Source organism: Podarcis melisellensis (assembly GCF_964234715.1).
Source record: "Podarcis melisellensis genome assembly, chromosome: 5".
Classification (NCBI taxonomy): Eukaryota; Metazoa; Chordata; class Lepidosauria; order Squamata; family Lacertidae; genus Podarcis; species Podarcis melisellensis.
Window position 1 is genome coordinate 25918070 of NC_138537.1, and position 19903 is coordinate 25937972.

Consider the following 19903-nt stretch of genomic DNA (forward strand, 5'->3'; position numbering starts at 1 on the left):
AGTCTTTAACCTCCCCCCCCCCCATGATCCCAATTTGGATTGGGGGTTTCCTGCCAGCTATTTGCATGAGAGAAACAGCTCCCATTAACTTCAATGGGAGTACCCGACCCATGGGTTTACTTCTTTAGTATCTTCATTTTGAGAGTGATTAGCAATGGAGTGGGCAGGGAGATGAGGTTGAGGGCCTTTGTTTTGACCTGCATCTGACTCCAGCCTTGACATCCATTTTTATCCCTGATCCCACACACCACTGGCATGTGGCCCTGAAAATATTGTCTAGGGGGGGATCCTGCCCTCAGGCGAAAATGTGTTTTCCTCCTTCTGTCTTGTGGGATCTTTCTTCCCTAATTTTGTCACTGCTGATTCTTGTAAAATCGATGTTTCTAATTTTGCAAATCCTATCACCACTGATTCTCAGCTCCTGTATTTGGGAGCTAGATGTCATCAGAAGGAAATTGTTGGATTGGGGACACCCATTGATCCCTTCCTGCAAGATGCACTTACTTCGAAGTAAATTGATTTCTATATAGGAATGGCAACTTCAACATTTACACTGAAACTGCCAATTACAGTCCTAATTTTCAAATCTATGTCCAGGCACAAACATGCGTGGCACCAAAGACTCAACAGGAGAAATGCACTCCGGTAGCGATGTGTGCAGAAAATTAATATGTGTATTATAGCAGAATACTCTACTAGTACCATCTGTGCCCATTGACTGCAGGTAAAATAAAAGCTATTTTCAAATCCAGGGGATAAAGAGATAAAAGTCCTCTCTGCATTGCATTAGAAATCAACGTTTTCTGTTCTCCTTTCTTACTGGTTGTTTGCTCTGCCTGTGCCATATACCTTAAGGCAGAACATGAGTTGTGATAGGCTGTCACACGGTTCAAAATATTATAGATGAAATCCTTCCGGGAGGAGCAGCTGGCTTGTTTTGTAAGCCACACTGTTTTTTGGCAGTGATGGCACTACACGTGCGCCTGAGGTTTTCTCAGATGGTTAAGTTTCTTTTTTCTCCAGGGATCCTTAAGAAAACCCCATATATATATATAATAAATATAAAATCCTCTTTGATTGTGAGGAATTCATGCTCTGCAATATATGCTTAAGGCCAAAGCCTAACAATTATTTTGCATTATAGCCTTTAAAGACCTTTCCATTATAAATAAGGGAATGTGAAAGCTGGCCATTAATACGTTGAGTTGAAATGTATTATTCTAAAAGAGGGAAAAATTGGCACATTAGTCGTCTTTGAAATGCAGAACAAATTCTATTACTATATTCTCCACGTCCAATAAAAGGCATGCTTTGTCCATAGAACTGAAGAAATTAGTGATAAAAACGGCTGGGAGGGCAATCTTTTCTAGGCTCCTCATTAATGTGAAATTATACCCTAGAGTCTATTCTGAATTGCTTTGTCCAATCTCATTTCAAATTATCTAGACAGACAATGGGTCCGGTCCTAACACAACGGAAGTCAGTGGGAGCATCTCTTCTCCTCTGAATATGGTGGTGTAAAAGTTATTCATAATGACGCATGTGGGGCATTCAAGAGAGATGTTATGCATCTTCACATGAACTCCTATGGCTGAGTGTAAATAGTTAACAACACATTACCTGGATGGCTTTGTTTTTGTTTTTAAAAAAGCAGGCGTGTGTGATCCACATGTGGAAGCTGCTCATAGACCTTCACAAATGGCTGCTGTGGAGGCTGTGCAAAGTCCAGATTCCTCAGCAAGATGCCCTGTGGGAATCCTAGCTGAGCAGGACCACCTTCTGCTCACTTCTGTGCCTCGACTTGTCTTTTTCTTCTGGCACCAATCTGTACATCTTTTCGGGAAGGGCTAAAGCTCAAGATCCAATACTTTGGCCACGTCATGAGAAGAGAAGACTTCCTTTTAAAGACCCTGATGTTGGGGAAGATGGAGGGCACAAGGAGAAGGGGACGACAGAGGACAAGATGGTTGGATAGTATTCTCGAAGCTACCAGCATGAGTTTGACCAAACTGCGGGAGGCAGCGGAAGACAGAAGTGCCTGGCGTGCGCTGGTCCATGGGGTCACGAAGAGTCGGACATGACTAAACAACAACAACAAAAGCTCAAGAGCAGAGGACATGCTTTGCATGCAAAAGGTCCCAAATTCAATCCCAGGTGTCTTTGGGTAGAATTGGGAAAGAATCTTGCCCGAACTGAAAAAAGCTAAAAAGCTCAACAACTTTTCTGTCCGGATTTTCACTATTTAAAATATGGCAACCCTAGTCCAGCTTCCTGTGTCCTATGTTCCACCTAAAGGGAGAGGACAGTTTCTAGCAATATGGCCGGCTTCAGTTGGGACCTTTGAGAGCGACTGCCAGTCAGAGGGGACTTTACTGGGCTAGACGGACAAATAGCTCGACCTGAAGGCGGCTTATTGTGCTCCAAGGTCAGATCTCTTTTTAAAAATTCATATACAGTTGAATATTATTCCCTTATATAAACACTGCATTTTCACAGTAGGATTGTTGTTTCATGCAAATATGCCCAGCTTTCCCAAGTAAAGTTATCAATATCTTGGCTTCAAATTCCCAGGGGATAAAAATGATGTTCCATTTGACTTTGCGGTTTTCAATAAGTAGTATTCTTCCAACAATTTCCAAGACAAATTTCTGGAAGAATTTGAACAAAATGGATGGTTGAGGGAGCATTGGGGGCCCTCTGCCAATTGTTGACTTACTTTGAGCCTAAGGATTGCAGATTGCTATTGGCTAGGATGCTTTGATGTTCTAAAAGTCTAGTTATGCAAATGGGGAGAAAAGTTTTGCCGTGTGTCAATGTTCATTTTTACAAAATTACCCAGCTTTTAGTGATGAGTTCTATTGACTTATTTTTGCATTTTAAAAATGTAGTACAGTGTGTTTGAGGGCTTCAGTGTATTTTTGTTCTGAAATTTTCTTGCATGCCACCCTGAGATTTTTTTTAAAAGAATGAATTTGCAGGAACCTATTTGAATGAATAAGGAGGGGCAAATTTGAACCTCACACTTCTCTGATAATTTGAAAATTCGTATAGTGCAGATGAAATAAGAAGGTTCTTTTTAACCAGTTCACCCCTTGCTTTTTCGTGTAAGACCTATTGCAGTCGTTAAGAGTCGTCAACAGACTCATCACAGCTATCTGCCAATCACCCATTCTGGGTAAGTAATACCCCTCCCCACCTTCTCACTATATAGAAGGGTCTGGTAACTTCTGTTTCAGTGTATCTGAAGAAGTGTGCATGCACACGAAAGCTCATACCAAGAACTAACTTAGTTGGTCTTTAAGGTGCTACTGGAAGGAATTTTTTTCTTTTTAACCAGGTTAGGCTGCTTGAAATATCTCTTCTACCTTCCACCTCTCCCATTTTCTCTCCTCTCTTGCAACCACTAGTAATATGTGCTTGACCTGATTGGTTTCCTTATATTTTAAAGAATAAAGGCTATCCAATCCAAAGTGAGTTCTTCCATCTCCAGAAGAGTCTTTTCAATGGGCCCTCATTGAAAGGAATCAGAGTTGAGCAACATCCTCACTTTCAGTGAAGAAATAATCAAGAAAGTTAAACATAATGATTTCATGCCGAGACTATAGTGCAAACACATACTTCACCATCATTACATCCTCTCCATATAATAACAGAAAACATCTGTATTGTGTACTGAAACAATACATGTTGCATTATAACTAGATTGGTATTGAAGCATTTGTTCAGGGTGGTGGTTACTTGTGGTCTAGGAGAAGAAAGGTTTTATTCACTTTGCAATTTTCACGCATAGCTAAAAAGATAAATAAAAGTTTCAAGACCCTGTGTTTGACATCAGACCACTCTTATTGCACACTGAAGCAGGCTTCAACAACGAAATCTGTATGCTGAAGAATAATACATTTCCAAAAACATGATACAACATGAGCTTTTTATTAGCTGAAACTTTGGTTCATTTGAGCTTATGAGCTGCACAGAATTGGTCTTAGGAAAATAGTTTCTACACACGGACTAGTGAGACTTAAGGCAATGAAAGGGTATCAGCTTACCTGTATTTTTCTGCTTCAAGTGCCCACTCCAAGCATAATGAAAGAATTAAAATAGAGGACATAAAATAGGAGTACTAAAACAATTATACAGGACTTGCCATGCCCACAAAGCAAAATGTTAGGTCCATAGGCTGCAACTTAACACCCACTTTTCCTGGAGCAAGGCCCATTTCATGTAATGGGATTTGAGTCTGAGTAGACATGCCTAAGACTGGGCTGTTAGGTGAAATGTATAATCACAACTAATACCCTTTTAAACTTTGAATAAAGAAAAGTAAATCACAAAATACATTCTGTTGATGGTGTCCATTTGTAATTATGCACCGTGTTTGGGAATTTTGGGGATGGATGTATCTGGTTTATTTTGCACTGGCTTTTAATTCCTTTATTTTTGTATTTTAATTGTGTGCCGTCTTGGGTGGATCCCCATCACCATGTTAAAAGCAGCAGCACAAAAATATTTTAAATACATTTTTGAAAAAGCTTCCTTTAGCTTAAGTAATCTCACTGGCTCATGTTTTATTAGCCTCGAGCATTTGGCTTATTGTGTAATTTGATTTCCCACCCAGGAATTTGCTAGTCTAGTCCACAATCCAGGCCCCGTGTGTAAATGCAGACTCAGATTTCTGTCAGAATAATCTGCAAGAATGTGGGATTTTGGAAGGTACTTCAGTTAAACACACATCAGCTGTACTGCTTTTTCACATAGTCCAGTAGCCTTAAGAGTAGCCTCAAATGGCACAAACAGTGCTCAGTGGGTGGACAATAGCAAGGAACTATACACCAAATTACCCCAAACTGCAGGCTCTCAGACAGGTTTTTGGTTTTGGGGGAGGTGGAGAAGAGTGTTGGTTTGTCCATAGTATGGCAGAATTTGATACTCAGAAGTGAAATGGAAAGATTGCATGAAATATCAAATTTTTTTGCGAGTTCAGATTGTATCTTTGAAGCCAGGAATGGGGAAGTATAACCCCAATTTTCTTTTTGGAACTGGTCAGTGATAGAACTGGTAGCTTTCTGTATAATCATTATCCCACATTCTTACAGCTAGTTGCATTGGGCCACTCTGTAATTAATTACAAAATTAATTTAGTAACTAATTATAATTTATATATAATTTGGGTTAGACCATTTTTTAGGCTGAGGACCACATTCCCACATGGGTAACTTTTCATTGGCACATGCCAGTAATGGATGGGGTCAGGATCAAAATGCCAGTGAGGTCAAAGGCAAAAGTATGTAGATGGATGCTGGATTAGATAGGCTTTTGGACTGATATAGAAGTGTTTTTCTTATGTTCTGAAGTAGGAGCCAGTTATCCTCACACAAGCTTCTCCATACAGTCAGAAACTTGGATTGCACAGCACTGAGATCTGGACCACATAGAGCAGAGGTTTTCAACCTTTTTGAGTCCACGGCTCCCTTGACCAACTACATTCTTTGTGCCCACCCCTGAGGGGCTCAGGAGCCCAGTTATGTCACCCTTTGCTTGCAGAGCTGGCAACCTCTCACCCTTTTTCAAACACCCTCCCTTGTGGAGAGTTCGCTCAGCTTCCTCTCCTCTCTGCTCTCCTTGGGAGTCCTCCAGGCAGTCGCCCTTCACCCCAAAGAGTGGTGCCTCCTCACACTGCCTTACAGGGGCCTGGGACTTGTCTGTCTATTCCCCACAGCAAAGGCTGGCAGACTGGCTGGCTGGGCTCCCTCATCCGCTTGCTTGCTTACTCCGAGGCCACCTCAGTTCCTGGCAACCAGCACCCCCTGGCTAGCCCCAGAGGCACCATTCACCTGGGGAGCTTGTAAGGTAAAGGGACTCCTGACCATTAGGTCCAGTTGCGGATGACTCTGGGGTTGCGGCACTCATCTCGCTTTGTTGGCCAAGGGAGCCGGTATACAGCATGACTAAGCCGCTTCTGGCGAACCAGAGCTGCGCATGGAAACACCTTTCCACTGGAGCGGTTCCCATTTATCTACTTGCACTTCATGCTTTCAAACTGCTAGGTTGGCAGGAGCAGGGACCGAGCAATGGGAGCTCCCCCCCCCCGTCGCGAGGATTTGAACTGCCAACCTTCTGATCGGCAAGCCCTAGGCTCTGTGGATTAACTCACAGCACCATCCGTATCCCTGGGGAGCTTGTAGCCAGGGCAACAAACAGCCACTCAAGCCTTTGGAAGGTAGAGACATGAGAAGGCGTCAGAGGAGGGAGGGAAGGAAAGAGGGACAGAGGCCAGTGTTACCCATAGCACCCCTGACCATCATTCAAGACATCCTAGGGTGAAAACCACTGACATAGAGGATCATTCATGAGTCCAGCCATCAGACATCTTAGAGAACAGCAGAGCTGGCCAGGCATGGAATTATAAGTAATGGGGCTCAAGGTGTATAGTCCCACTCTACCCTCCATGCATTAGACCTATGTGTGGAGGGTACTGAGTGAGTAGAGCTCAGGCCATAGTCACTCACCCAGGAATGTTAGTTTGATGAGGTTGCTGAGAATTCACCTCCAGATTGACTCCCTTCAGAGAACTATCACTCCCAGGATATCCTGGGGAAGTGAAATGTTGTGATCCTAGCTTAAGTCTACAGCACTCACTCTGAGTAAAATCAGTTTCACTGCTGCAAATGCTAGGGAAATGCAAGCCCACTGTAGACAACTGAGCTATCCTTATTATTTGTATGGTAGTGATTCAATATTTCTTGTTGCCATCCCCTGAGATGGGGATTCGGCAAACTGCTGGGAGCATCAGCATTTCTGAAACGTTTTATTTCCCCGGAGATCATCTCTGCTATCTTTCTAAATTCTGTTCTCTTTTTTTTCCTACATGACTCCTACTTTATTTAATAGAGGAAAGAAATCTGAGTGCCTGAGGTATTCAGATGTGGAGGTATGCATGAGAGGTGGTGAGGAGGTTAGAAATGTCCAAATATTAGATTTCTGAGCTTCATACTTATCTATTTTCTAAAAGGGCTTGCTTGAATATTTCAGCAGAGACCAGAAAATCAAAATGCTATGCATAACATATGAAATTACAGCAGGCCCAAATTGCATCTAATTTATTGGATGTGAGATACTTTATTTGTAAGGCAGGAATACGTATATGTTGGAAATGTATCATTTATAATAACCTTCCTGCGTCTCCTAACATCTTTCCCATGACTGTAAAGACACAGGATATTTTGGGATTACCAGAACATATCCATGCAAATTATACAATGAAATCCTGATGTTGTACACAGACCATGAGCAGGCACAAAGTTATAAACATAGCATGTCATTTATTAAATTTATCCAGTGAACCTACTGTGACTGAGCAGGCAATAGCAGAAGCTTTGGGGGTGGGCTTTTGTGTGCTGTAACCCCAGTGAATATGGTGAAAAAACATACTTTCTTCTGACATCCAAATCAGTCCACTGTGTCCAAAGTGTTACAAATTCACATCTATAGAGAGAAATCCCTGCAGGAAGAATTAAAGCACAGTCTTTGGACTATTTACGCCAGAGTAATATCATTGCAGTCAGCAGACATACTGTAGCAGAGACTGTTGTTCAAAGATTACTTTTTTTGATATGGCTTTTCTGTATGGAAGGGGAAAGAGATGTAGGATTTTTATACCCAACTCACATGATTTATGTGTTGTTAAAAACAAAACAAGAAGGAAGGAAAGAACAACTTACTGAATCTGGAAGGTATCAGTCGAGAATATATATATATATATATATATATATATATATATATATATATATACACGCGCCTCTGTAGATTGTTTGGAAAGTCTTTATGTTCCTGTCCCGAGTAAGGAAAAGTTCATGCTGTATTACCCCAACTTAGGTAACCCTTAGGATAATTTTTTAAGCAGCAGGAAACAGGACTGTCTGGCTGAGTAGATAATGATATCAGCTGCTTCCTTCCAAAACAACAGGTGCTTTGGCATCAAAATGTATATCATCATACTGAGATGATGACATCAGATCATACTTCAGCCTAATTGTGAACCACCTCCATTAATCCTTGAATTAATCCTCAATGTTTTTATGAGTGCTGCAAGGTGAACCATGAATTTGAGAGGTGCTTTCTTACTCGGCACAGAGGGTTAAAAAATTACACTGTCTCCCGACATTAAATGCAAAGTTTGCATGGATAGTAAATAGTAGTTATGTTGTGTTGGAAACATCTGAGATAATATATAATTAGGATTAAATTGAAATAAGATTTCTCTGTCAAGCTCTGTTTGGAATGAGCCAGAATAGTTGGCAATAGAGGAGGAGGGGGAGGAAGAGAAAACCCCCCGGTTTGTCCTTTAAAATATGGGAAAGATAATAAGATTGCAACATATTGGTATTGCTGACCAAATGTGGGAATATTAACAAAACAAAATGTATATGTAGCTATTTTAAGGAATGTGCTACATGCTTACAAGGAAGTAAGGACTATTGGGCACCCTGGGGCTTAATTATACATAGGATTACACTGCAAATAATGTGTAAAGAATTATAATTTCTATGCCAGGTTTCCCATTATTTTATAAGAGGGAACCAATATCCAAGCACCTGGAACAAGGCAGGAATAAAACAAGCAGACCGCATTACTAACAGGGTTCCAGCAAGAATGCTCTGTTGTTTGTCTCTGGCATTAGGTATTGAGAAGCTCGCTGCTGCTGCTGAATATGGGTCTTGGATTAGCTATCATGGGTAGGAAAGCTTTCGGTAGACAAAGATCCTTCTAAAAAGCCCCAGCCACAGCTTTGGGTGATATCCAACATAAGTCATCTTTAAGCTAGACCCCTGGAAGTCAATGGACTTGGAGTAAAATCCATTTCTTTCAATGAGTCAACCCAAAGTATGACATAGGTTAGAGGTCACTCATTCAAAACGTATTAAATAAAAATCCAAATATTTGATATTTGTGTTAAGGCACCCACCTTGAATATACCAATACTTTGATATTTCTCAGCACTTTAAAATGCATCTACCTAAAGCTCATTATGGCCATCCCCTCCCCTTTACCTAACAAGTATTCATTCATTGCAAGCACATCTTTAATGGGCTTCTTTATTATGGTCTCAAGATTGAACAACAGATTGCACATCTTTTGATTTGGTATTATAAAAAATAAGTAAGCAGAACTGAATGAGAATTAACCGAGTTCCTAGGGTAGAGGAGCAGGGAAGCATAACAAATAAAAGATTATGTTCTTCTGCCTTTAATTTTAAAATATAATACTGACCTTCTTTAAAACAGATGCTATCTCCATGAGCCAGATGTGTCTCTAAGCAAATTAGTTATAAGAAATACATCCAAGGACACGGCCATTTAAGGATCAATAAATTATTCATCTGTCATTTGTTATTGTGCAAGGCTGATGCTGACGTCTTTGACATGAACGAAAGAGTCACCGTCCACTGTGATGGCATTAAGAATTTAAGAGAGGTGTATTCAGGGGAAAAAAACCTAAACTAAAAGGGAAGTGGCTTGAGGAATTGCTGTTTATCACCACATACATATACACACCTTAATTATTCATAGCACAGCCACTTAAAAAGCCCACGCTCCCTTATGTAAGTTGTGCAAAAGGAGAGAGAGAGAGAGAGAGAGAGAGAGAGAGAGAGAGAGAGAGAGAGAGAGAGAGAGAGAAGTTAGAGCCAACCTGGTCAGTTCTGCTCCGTATTCAAAGAAAGGAACAGCTGTACAGTGGCTCCTAAGGTTCTGATTTTCAGTGAACCAATGAAGAGCAATTTGTTTATTAAGTTCATTGAACACGAGTTTTATCTTCTGTAAGTAAAAAGTCATCCTAGGATTGTTTTGTGGGCTTCAGTTGTAACATTTGGATGACCATATGGAACTCTTAGAGGCGCCGTGGGACCATGCAGCTATGAAATCTGATCACTATCTCCCCAGTGACAGCTGGAGCCTTTACACCATCAGAAAATTTTCAGACTTCTAATTTGTCATAACTACCTCCTGTGGAAAGGAAATATGTTATGTAGTCAGAGGCAGGAATTTGACACTACGTAACTACAGTTGTTGGCTTCTTTTCTTTTCTTTTCTTTTTCTTTGCATTTCAGCTTCAAATGATGTCCTCGGCACTTCTTAAGCCTTGCTTGCACCTGAAAGAAAACGCACACCAAGGAACTACAAAATAAAAACCCCACACCCATGTGGGGGTCTTGTAAAATCACGGCCAATTCTTTTCAGGAGGTTTTTTTTTTTTTTTGCAAAATAGATTTATTTAATGCTGAAGGGAGATAAAAGGATCTCTCTGAGATCCCATTAACAAAATCACTGACATGAATGCCAAAGTTTTTTTTTCTGTGGTTTTTTTTTTAAGAAAACCTTTTTGATGCCTTGGTTTGGTGCTGCAATTTTGTATATGGTGGTCTATATGCGTATTGGAAGACAAGCTTCCTACACCATCACATGGAATGAACATATAGATCTATATATGTTTGCTGTGATAACAACCTCCCATCACAAAATCCCATTGGGCAAATAATATGCAGTGCTGAGATCCTTTCAATTTTACAACAGCAGACCTTTCTGTACACGAGTAAACACTACAGTTTATATAAACAGACTTTGTATACATTTAAATATAAGCCTTTCCTCTCCATATAGAAGAAGAGTTTGGATTTGATATCCTGCTTTATCACTACCCTAAGGAGTCTCAAAGTGGCTAACAATCTCCTTTTCCCTTCCTCCCCCACAACAAACACTCTGTGAGGTGAGTGGGGCTGAGAGACTTCAGAGAAGTGTGACTGGCCCAAGGTCACCCAGCAGCTGCATGTGGAGGAGTGGGAAATCAAACCCGGTTCACCAGATTACGAGTCCACCGCTCTTAACCACTACACCACACTGGCTCTCAGATAGCAAAACTGAACTCATCATTTCACAGTGCATGCAGGCCTTTACATAACATGAGCACCTGACAAGTTTCCATCAGGTGCCCTTTCATTATGCAAAGAAGCTAGGTTAGTGTGTAAACCAGCCCCTTGCTCTAGTTGCTTTGTTTCTACTCTCCTTATGGATCTGGATTTTCAGATGTTAATGTGGGGGTGGGGGACCTATGACCCTCCAGAAAAGATATTGTTGGCCTGCATTCCCTTCAGTCCCAACCAATATCACCTGTCAGGAATGACAAGGTTGGTAGTTTAGAAACACTTCAAAGATCACAGGTTCTCCACCTCAGTGTTAAGATTTTGGACCATCTCAATGAATACTACTTACGAATGTGTTTTGTTGTTGTTGTTGTTGGAATGATAAATATCTTTGAATGTCATATTTAAGCACAGAATACTAAGATATACAACATACAAAATGAGTAGATAAAATATATGATAAACCAGGGAAGACTCTGGAATGTTTAAACAAGCATGGGGATTGTATTTGATTATTGGAAAAGATACAACAAATGGAGAAGATTGCAAAGAAAATCTGACCAAAGAAAAACTGTCAGGGAAAAGTAATCACTGTCTTCCAGTATCAAAAATATGAAGGAGCAGATAATTGCTCACATTACCAGAAATGATAAAAGACTTTCCATTAAAAAGCAATGAGGAAAGACCGCGCCTAACCCTAGGAATAAGGAAAGAGACTACAGGAATAGCATCATGCTATGTAACAACCTGCCACCAGCTCTGAAATGGACAATAATGACAAATGGACACATGGGATGAAACCCCAAACATACTGTGAAATGTTATCCTGGGCAGATGCTTAGTATATATTATCCAGCATTGACAGATACCCAAGGTTTATGTTTCTCTACACTTTCACAGCTCAGTATGGCAATAAAATGTTTTGGTTTAAGAACTGTAGCCCCTATGTTCTCTCTCTCGCCCTCCCTCCCCCACCATCTTCCCTGTGGAAAGCAAATGGTAGTCTTTAGCTTGGCCTTGGAAAGTAACTGCAGGTCTGTATTTTTATTCTCAATAAGTTCAGGTGTCCAACTCACGATCCAGGGCACTAGCTCCAGAGAAAAAAAGCAATCTATCCATCTTGGAAATTGTTGAATTTTCTTGCTGATTTCCATTATTATTGAATCTCCCAGGTCTCAATTAGCTCCCAGTTCTGAAATCTTACACTGGATGCTTGGTACTACTCACTTTGGAATATAGCAATAACAGAGAAAATTATACATATTTTCACACTTTTAATATGATTTGATTTATTACATATACAATGGAGCATCATTTCTAAGACAACTCTCACCACGAGCCTGGCAAATCTGGAACTATTCTTGATCATCAAATAACACTAATATTCTTTACTTGGACTTTCTTCTTCACCTTTGGTGATCACTCGTGACCGAGTAAGATTGTCTTCCATGAACAGTGGGTCCATAAGTGACTGTGGAGGCCAATTTTGGATCCACACATCCCACAGTGGGGACATAGGTTTCTGGGTAGGAGTTGATCACGGTGAGGGTTTGCAAAATGTGCCTTCCTCTTAGCACGTTTCTCCCTTTCATCCTGAGTTTGAGTGTCTTCACAGTCCATGACACCTTTGGTAAAGGCTGTTCTCCGATTGGAGTGCTCACAGGCCAATGTTTCCCAGTTGGTGTTCCTACTACATTTTAAAAAAAGATTTGCCTTGAGAGAGTCTTTAAACCTCTTTTGTTGTCCACCAGCATTACGCTTTCCATTTTAAAGTTTGGGATAGAGTAGTTGCTTTGGAAGACGATAATCAGGCATCCGCACAACATGACCAGTCCAACGAAGTTGATGTTGAAGAATCATTGCTTCAACACTGATGATCTTTGCTTCTTCCAGTACACTGGCATTAGTTCACCTGTCTTCCCAGGTGATGTGTAAAAAGTTTCAGAGATATCGTTGATAGAATCTTTTGAAGAGTTGGAGATGGCATTTATAAGTTGTCCATGTTTCACAAGCATACAATATGACTGGTAGTATAACAGCTTTCTAAACAAGCATTTTGGTTTCCCTGTGAATGTCCAAGTCCTCAAATACTGCACTTCAATCAGGAGAAAGTTGCACTTGCAGAGCTCAGGCAATGCTGGATTTCAGCATCAATCCTGGCCCTTGTGGGAAGAAAACTACCAAGGTAGGAGAAGTGATCAACACTTTCCAACATTACACCATTAAGTTGGATTTGTAGCACTGCAGAGGGGTTGTTTCGTGCTTGTTGGTGCAGCACTTGGGTTTTTTGGATGTTGAGCGATTGACCAAGCTTTTTGTAAGTTTCTGTGAAGGTATTTAGGATGGTTTGGAGGTCATCCTCTGACTATGCACACACTATGTTGTCATCAGCATAATGAAGCTCTATGGCAGAAGTTATGGTAACCTTACCCTTTGCTTTCAGCCTACTCAGATTAAAGAGCTTTCCATCTGTTCGATATATGATTTCTACTCCTGTGGGGATTTTCCCTTTGACAAAGTGTAGGATCAGGGTGATGATCCTACTGTAGCTGCTGAGGTCCTCTCACAAATTCCACAAAAACAAATTAGAGTTCTCCAAATCTGGGAGAGTTGTGTATAGCTATTAACCAAATGAAAAACAACAAAGCCAGTGGACCTGGCCATCATGCAGTTAATCTCACAAGTAGTTTGCCACCCCCCACTCCAGTCAACCCAGGCATTGGAGGTAAACTCTGTAGCAAAGGCTTGGATAAGTAAAATTTCTACAGTAGATGCAAGCAGTTATGCAGCCCTGTGGACAAAAAAAGCACTGCATGTAACGCTACTTTGACTTGGCCAAACAACAATACAAGAAGCTTTCCATTCCTTTCTGAACTGAAGGCTTAGGAAGATATAATTGAAATGTTGAGAGCATGAGTCAGTTTCCCTTGAATGGCAACGCACCAACTGGCTCCACTGGGAGCAGAATTAGAAGCTCAATATTTTTAAATTAATTATGCATGAGATAAAGATACAATTAGTCCCATTTCATTGCTATTGGCAGCTGGCCCCAGAATGTTTTTTAATAGCATCAGGGCAAAGTAGAAAGTTTGAAACAGCCAGGCAGCTATTGTTGGAAATGAATCCCAGGTAGTCAGGTTATGGTTTAACAGTAGCTGTGCATTGTAATCAAAGATGCCTCTCTTTCTTTTTCCATGCTCATTGCCTATAGCGTACATCATGGGAAGGAAACCTGCACTTCATTATCTGTATCCGACAATCGTATAATTTAAGCTGACTGGGCTTTCTAAGTATGCCTTTCAGTTTAATTTGTATCAGATGAAGTCATTTACCAGTTGTGAGAACATCATGTTAGAATGTCCTGCAATTCTGAGAAATGCTTGCTTAAGTTAATCATACAGGCAATCTGCCAGCCACTGTCCCCCACCCAGTAGCTTTTGTGCTATCCCCCCCACTCAACTCATGCAGAATTCTTCATGTGGCAAAATTAACAGAGATATGTTTATCAGTAGCTATTGGGCATGACAGTTGGTTTAGAGACAACCTCATAGGCATCTGTTTAGGATGCCTATGCCTACCAAAACATTTTGTTTCCTGGGCTGAAGGACAAGAATGTCCCTCAATTCCACATTGAACTGGCTATTGAATTACCCTTCAGCACTGGCCACAGAACACTGTATTCCACTGCAGCTGGGTTCAGCAGACTAGGTTAGCGGGCACCAGCCAGGCCAACTAGGACTCACTCTGTGTGAGTGTCTGGAGGCAGTTGAAGGATGGATGGTGGCTAACAGATTGCAGTTGAATCCTGAGAAGACAGAAGTACAGTGGTACCTCTAGTTATGAACTTAATTTGTTCCGGAGGTCCGTTCTTAACCTGGAACTGTTCTTAACGAGAGGCGTGCTTTCGCTAATGGGGCCTCTTGCTGCTTTTGCGCTGCCGGCACACAATTTCCGTTCTCATCCTCAACTCGAGTTAACTCTTCCAGGGTAACAGAGTTTGCAACCTGAAGTGTTTGTAACCTGAGGCATTTGTAGCTTCAGGTACCACTGTACTGTTTTGGGTGGACCAGGGGCAGGAGGACTCCCTGGTCCTGAATGGGGTAACTGTACCCCTGAAGGACCAGGTGTGTAGCCTGGGAGTCATTTTGGATTCACAGCTATCCATGGAGGTGCAGGTCAATTCTGTGTTCAGGGCAGCTGTCTACCAGCTCCATCTGGTATGCAGGCTGACACCCTACCTGCCCACCGACTGTCTCACCAGAGTGGTGCATGCTTTATCTCCCACTGGGACTACTGCATTATGCCCTATGTGGGGCTACCTTTGAAGGTGACCCGGAAACTAGAACTAATCCGGAATGTGGCAGCTAGGCTGGTGACTGGGAGTGGCCGCCGAGACCACATAACACCGGTCCTGAAAGACCTCCATTGGCTCCCAGCATGTTTCTGAGCGTAATTCAAGTGTTGGTGTTGACCTTTAAAGCCCTAAATGGCCTCAGCCCAGTATACCTGAAGGAGCATCTTCACCCCCATGGTTCAGCCTGGACACTGAGGTACAGCTCTGAGACCTTCTGACAGTTCCCTCATTGTGAGAAGTGAGGTTACAGGGAACTAGGCAGAGGGTCTTCTCAGTAGTGGTGCCTACTCTGTGGAATCCCCTTCCATCAGATGTCAAGGAAATAAACAACTATCTGACTTTTAGAAGACATCTGAAGGCAACCGTGTATCAGGAAGTTTTTAATGTCTAATGTTTTACAATTTTTTAAGAGCTGTAAGCTGGGGAAATCCAGCTGGATGGGCAGGGTATAAAAAACAAAAGTATCATCATCATCATCATCATCATCATCATCATCATTATTACCACCATCCTCTAACACCTTGCCAGCAGCCCCAACCATCCAGCATCTTTCACCTGAGACAGCTCCCTCATTCTATATAATGGCCAGGGCTAGTCAGGCTACCACATTCTGGGGACAATGACAAGGGAAGTACATAGCCTTACAGTCTTGTTTGTGTGCTTTAGAGATGCATTTCGTTGGCCACAGTAGGCAATGCTATGCAGGGCTGGATGTTTGGACCCTTTGGTCTGCACAATTGAGCTCAAATGGCTTCACAAGCTATTCTCTATGGCTTGCATCCAATGGCTGAGCAAGTAGAAAGCAGTGTGTATAACCAATCTTTCCCTTCCTCTTGGAGCTCCTTGCACCCTTTCAAAACAGAGTAGTTTTGTGTCTGAGGGAGCTGCCGTGCAAAGGGGAAATTGCCCAAAATTGGGTGGAGAAATCTTGTACAGCACAGTTTATTGAGGAATTGATTAATTAAACTTCTCCTCTCACACACAGGAGGGCAGGTCTTTTCTAAGATGACCAAGCAAGAGAGAAGCAGAACATAAGTGAGAAAATAAGAAGGCTTCAAACCAGGGATAAAACATGTAAGTAAAAAGCAAGCATTTCTGCACACCAACCAGCTAAACTGTGGAATTCATTCCCATATGAAGAAGCAATGATAACCAAAATAGATGGTTTTAAGAGGATTAGACAAATTAATGGAAGATAAGGCTATAAATAAGGGATGCAGGTGGCACTGTGGGTTAAACCACAGAGCCTAGGACTTGCCGATCAGAAGGTTGGTGGTTCGAATCTCTGCATCGGGGCGAGCTCCCGTTGCTCGGTCCCTGCTCCTGCCAACCTAGCAGTTCAAAAGCACGTCAAAGTACAAGTAGATAAATATGTACCGCTCTGGCGCGATGGTAAACAGCGTTTCTGTGCGCTGCTCTGGTTCGCCAGAAGCGGCTTAGTCATGCCGGCCACATGACTCGGAAGCTGTACGCCGGCTCCCTCGGCCAATAAAGCGAGATGAGCGCTGCAACCCCAGAGTCGGCCACGACTAATGGTCAGGGGTCCCTTTACTTTTACCTTTACCTAAGGCTATAAATAGCTACAAGCCACAATGGTTAAGCTCTACATTCAATGCTAGGGTGGTATGCTTCTGAATGCCCGTTGCTGGCAATCGCAAGTGGGGAGAATGCTGTGGCACTCTAGACCTGCTTTTGGACTTCCCATAGGCATTTGGTTGGCAATGTCAGAACAGGATGCTGGGCTACGTGGGCTGTTGGCCTGAACCAGTAAGCTTTCCTTGCTTCCAGTGAGAGCCAGTGCGGTGTAGTGGTTAAGAATGATAGACTCGTAATCTGGAGAACCGGTTTCGCGTCTCCGCTCCTCCACATGCAGCTGCTGGGTGACCTTGGGCCAGTCACACTTCTCTGAAGTCTCTCAGCCCCACTCACCTCACAGAGTGTTTGTTGTGGGGGAGGAAGGGAAAGGAGAATGTTAGCCGCTTTGAGACTCCTTCGGGTAGTGATAAAGTGGGATATCAAATCCAAACTCTTCTTCCAAACTCTTCTTTATGTAGAACACTTCAGTGGAAGGGATAAAATGCCGAGTGCTTTCTTTTTTACTTTACAACTTTTAAAGGGCCAAAATAATATGACTTGATGCCCTCTCAAAGTCCTCAGCAAGTATTATTTTCAAAGAATCATAGAACAGTAGAGCTGGAAGGAACCCCTAGGGTCATTAGTTCAACCCCTGAAGCAAGTGTAAATCAAAATGTGCTGGCCATTTTATATATTCTATTAGGATTTCCTGTTGTCTTTGTCCATGGAGTTTTCTTGGCAGGGATACGGGAGTGGCTTGCCGGTTCCTCTTACTTTCTTGGGCTCCATGATCACTGCAGATGGTGACAACAGCCACGAAATTAAAAGACGCCTGCTTCTTGGGAGAAAAGCAATGACAAACCTAGACAGCATCTTAAAAAGCAGAGACATCACCTTGCCAAAAAAGGCCCGTATAGTTAAAGCTATGGTTTTCCCAGTAGTGATGTATGGAAGTGAGAGCTGGACCATAAAGAAGGCTGATCACCGAAGAATTGATGATGCTTTTGAATTATGGTGCTGGAGGAGACTCTTGAGAGTCCCATGGACGGCAAGAAGATCAAACCTATCCATTATGAAGGAAATCAGCCCTGAGTGCTCACTGGAAGGACAGATCCTGAAGCTGAGGCTCCAATACTTTGGCCACCTCATGAGAAGAGAAGACTCCCTGGAAAAGGCCCTGATGTTGGGAAAGATGGAGGGCACAAGGAGAAGAGGACAACAGAGGATGAGATGGTTGGATAGTGTTCTCGAAGCTACCAGCATGAGTTTGACCAAACTGCGGGAGGCAGTGGAAGACAGGAGTGCCTGGCGTGCTGTGGACCATGGGGTCACAAAGAGTTGGATACGACTAAACAACAACAACAACAACAACAACATTAAGATTTCCTAGTTATTTCTGCACTGATTTGAGGTCTTGCCTCCTTTTTTGGCTGCTACAGTAAATATGTTCATTATCTTAAAGCAAAAGATGTATGCATTGTTTGTTGTACTTATGTGCAAGTTTGGAGACCAACTGTAAACATGGCTACCCTGAAGGAATCCCCTTTGAGCTAAACAGAACTTCACCCTGGTAAGCATGCTTAGGAGTGCAGACTTAATTGATTAATCAACCAAGGCGTATTTAACAGAGTAGTAGCTCTAATTACAGAGCATACCTTAGGAACTTTAGGGTAAATAATAATAATTTACCATAGAAATGAGCACCTTAAACTGTATAAACATTTCTCTTGACACATGAAAATAGGTGTAAGTGAGGCTTCCCTTCAAATTTTATTTAATGTGTTGTTGAGAATTAGTTGGTTTTATGTTTGGCTATCCAGGATATAACAAATTCTCTCTCCCTCTCTATCTGGGCTCAGTCAAGAAAACCAATGACAGGGAAGAGACTTCAGTACTGTAGTTTGGGGGAAATTGCAACATACTAGGCTGAACCAGAAGTGGGAAAATGCATGAAATAAATAGTTTTTATAATTATGCTTTGTATTATACCAGCAGTTAGGTTCTATGAAGAGACATGAATTGGGCCTCTGTGTGCTAGATTCTACAGGCAAAATGCAATAGCTTTAGTTAAAGAATCTATTTAAAAGTTACCAAGAGTTCCCCATAGCCAAATAATGTTTGGCTTCTATAAGATGCAACTAAAGTACCCATCAATTGGAATATGTAAGGAGGTAGTCTATTTATATACCAATTCTTCTAGCTGCACTAGATACAGCCAGCCTTATTTGTGATGCTCCTGGACCTCACCTCTGATTCCAGGTGATCCACCCTTCAGGCAGTATACAGAGCTTAGTTTCAGTGCATGTGTAGCATGTTCCCTCAAGCCACTCTTGAAAACAGCCCAGATAAGGGCGACAGAAACTGAGGTGGGTCCAAATTCTTGTTCAAATTCTTATCACTGAAATTTCACATTGACACGGTGGAACTGAATAGAAATATTACAAATGGCTGCTTGGTCTAGTTATGGGCAAACTGACCCTACCATAATTCATAATTTCCTTCCCAAATTACAAATCCAATGCTATAAACTCAGCTGTAGGCTCTCTGTTGTTATGCGATTTCAGAATATCGCCATATTTTTGTACCAAACATCTTGCAAGTGTGACATTCATACAAGGCAACAATGTTATGTGTCATAACACATCCAAATGACCAAAAGGACTAATGGTGGGTTATGTCTGGGTGGATGAGGAGCTGTGGAGGGACTGCTTAGAGGAGTAATAATAATAATAATTTTTATTTATACCCCACCCTCCCCAGCCAAGGCCGGGCTCAGGGCAGCTTACAAGCAATAATAAAAAGAAGTTTTAATGTTGCTAGAGGTCTTGTTTGCCCTGTGAAAATGATCAATAAACCATTAATAAACACAAGGGACTAAAGAAAGTATTGTTTTCTGATCATGTCCAGAAATTGCTTGCTGATTACAGTTTCTGATGTTTTGACAACTGAAGCCAAACCTACTCCTAACACTGTACTGAGGCTCTCAATACTGGTGCAGAGGTTTGTAATGAGAGTGCCAAGAGCACCTGTATTGGGAGCTCTTAATCTATTGAGAGCTC

General features: G+C 41.9%; 1 long non-coding RNA gene across 1 annotated transcript in view; it reads left to right on the forward strand.

The window, feature by feature from the left end:
- LOC309369993 overlaps nt 1-19903 on the forward strand; it is a 250309-nt gene that overhangs the window by 215132 nt on the left and 15274 nt on the right. The window contains exon 5 of the long non-coding RNA XR_014168320.1: nt 16255-16343. This is a non-coding gene — a long non-coding RNA (uncharacterized lncRNA). The remainder of the gene's footprint in view (nt 1-16254; nt 16344-19903) is intronic.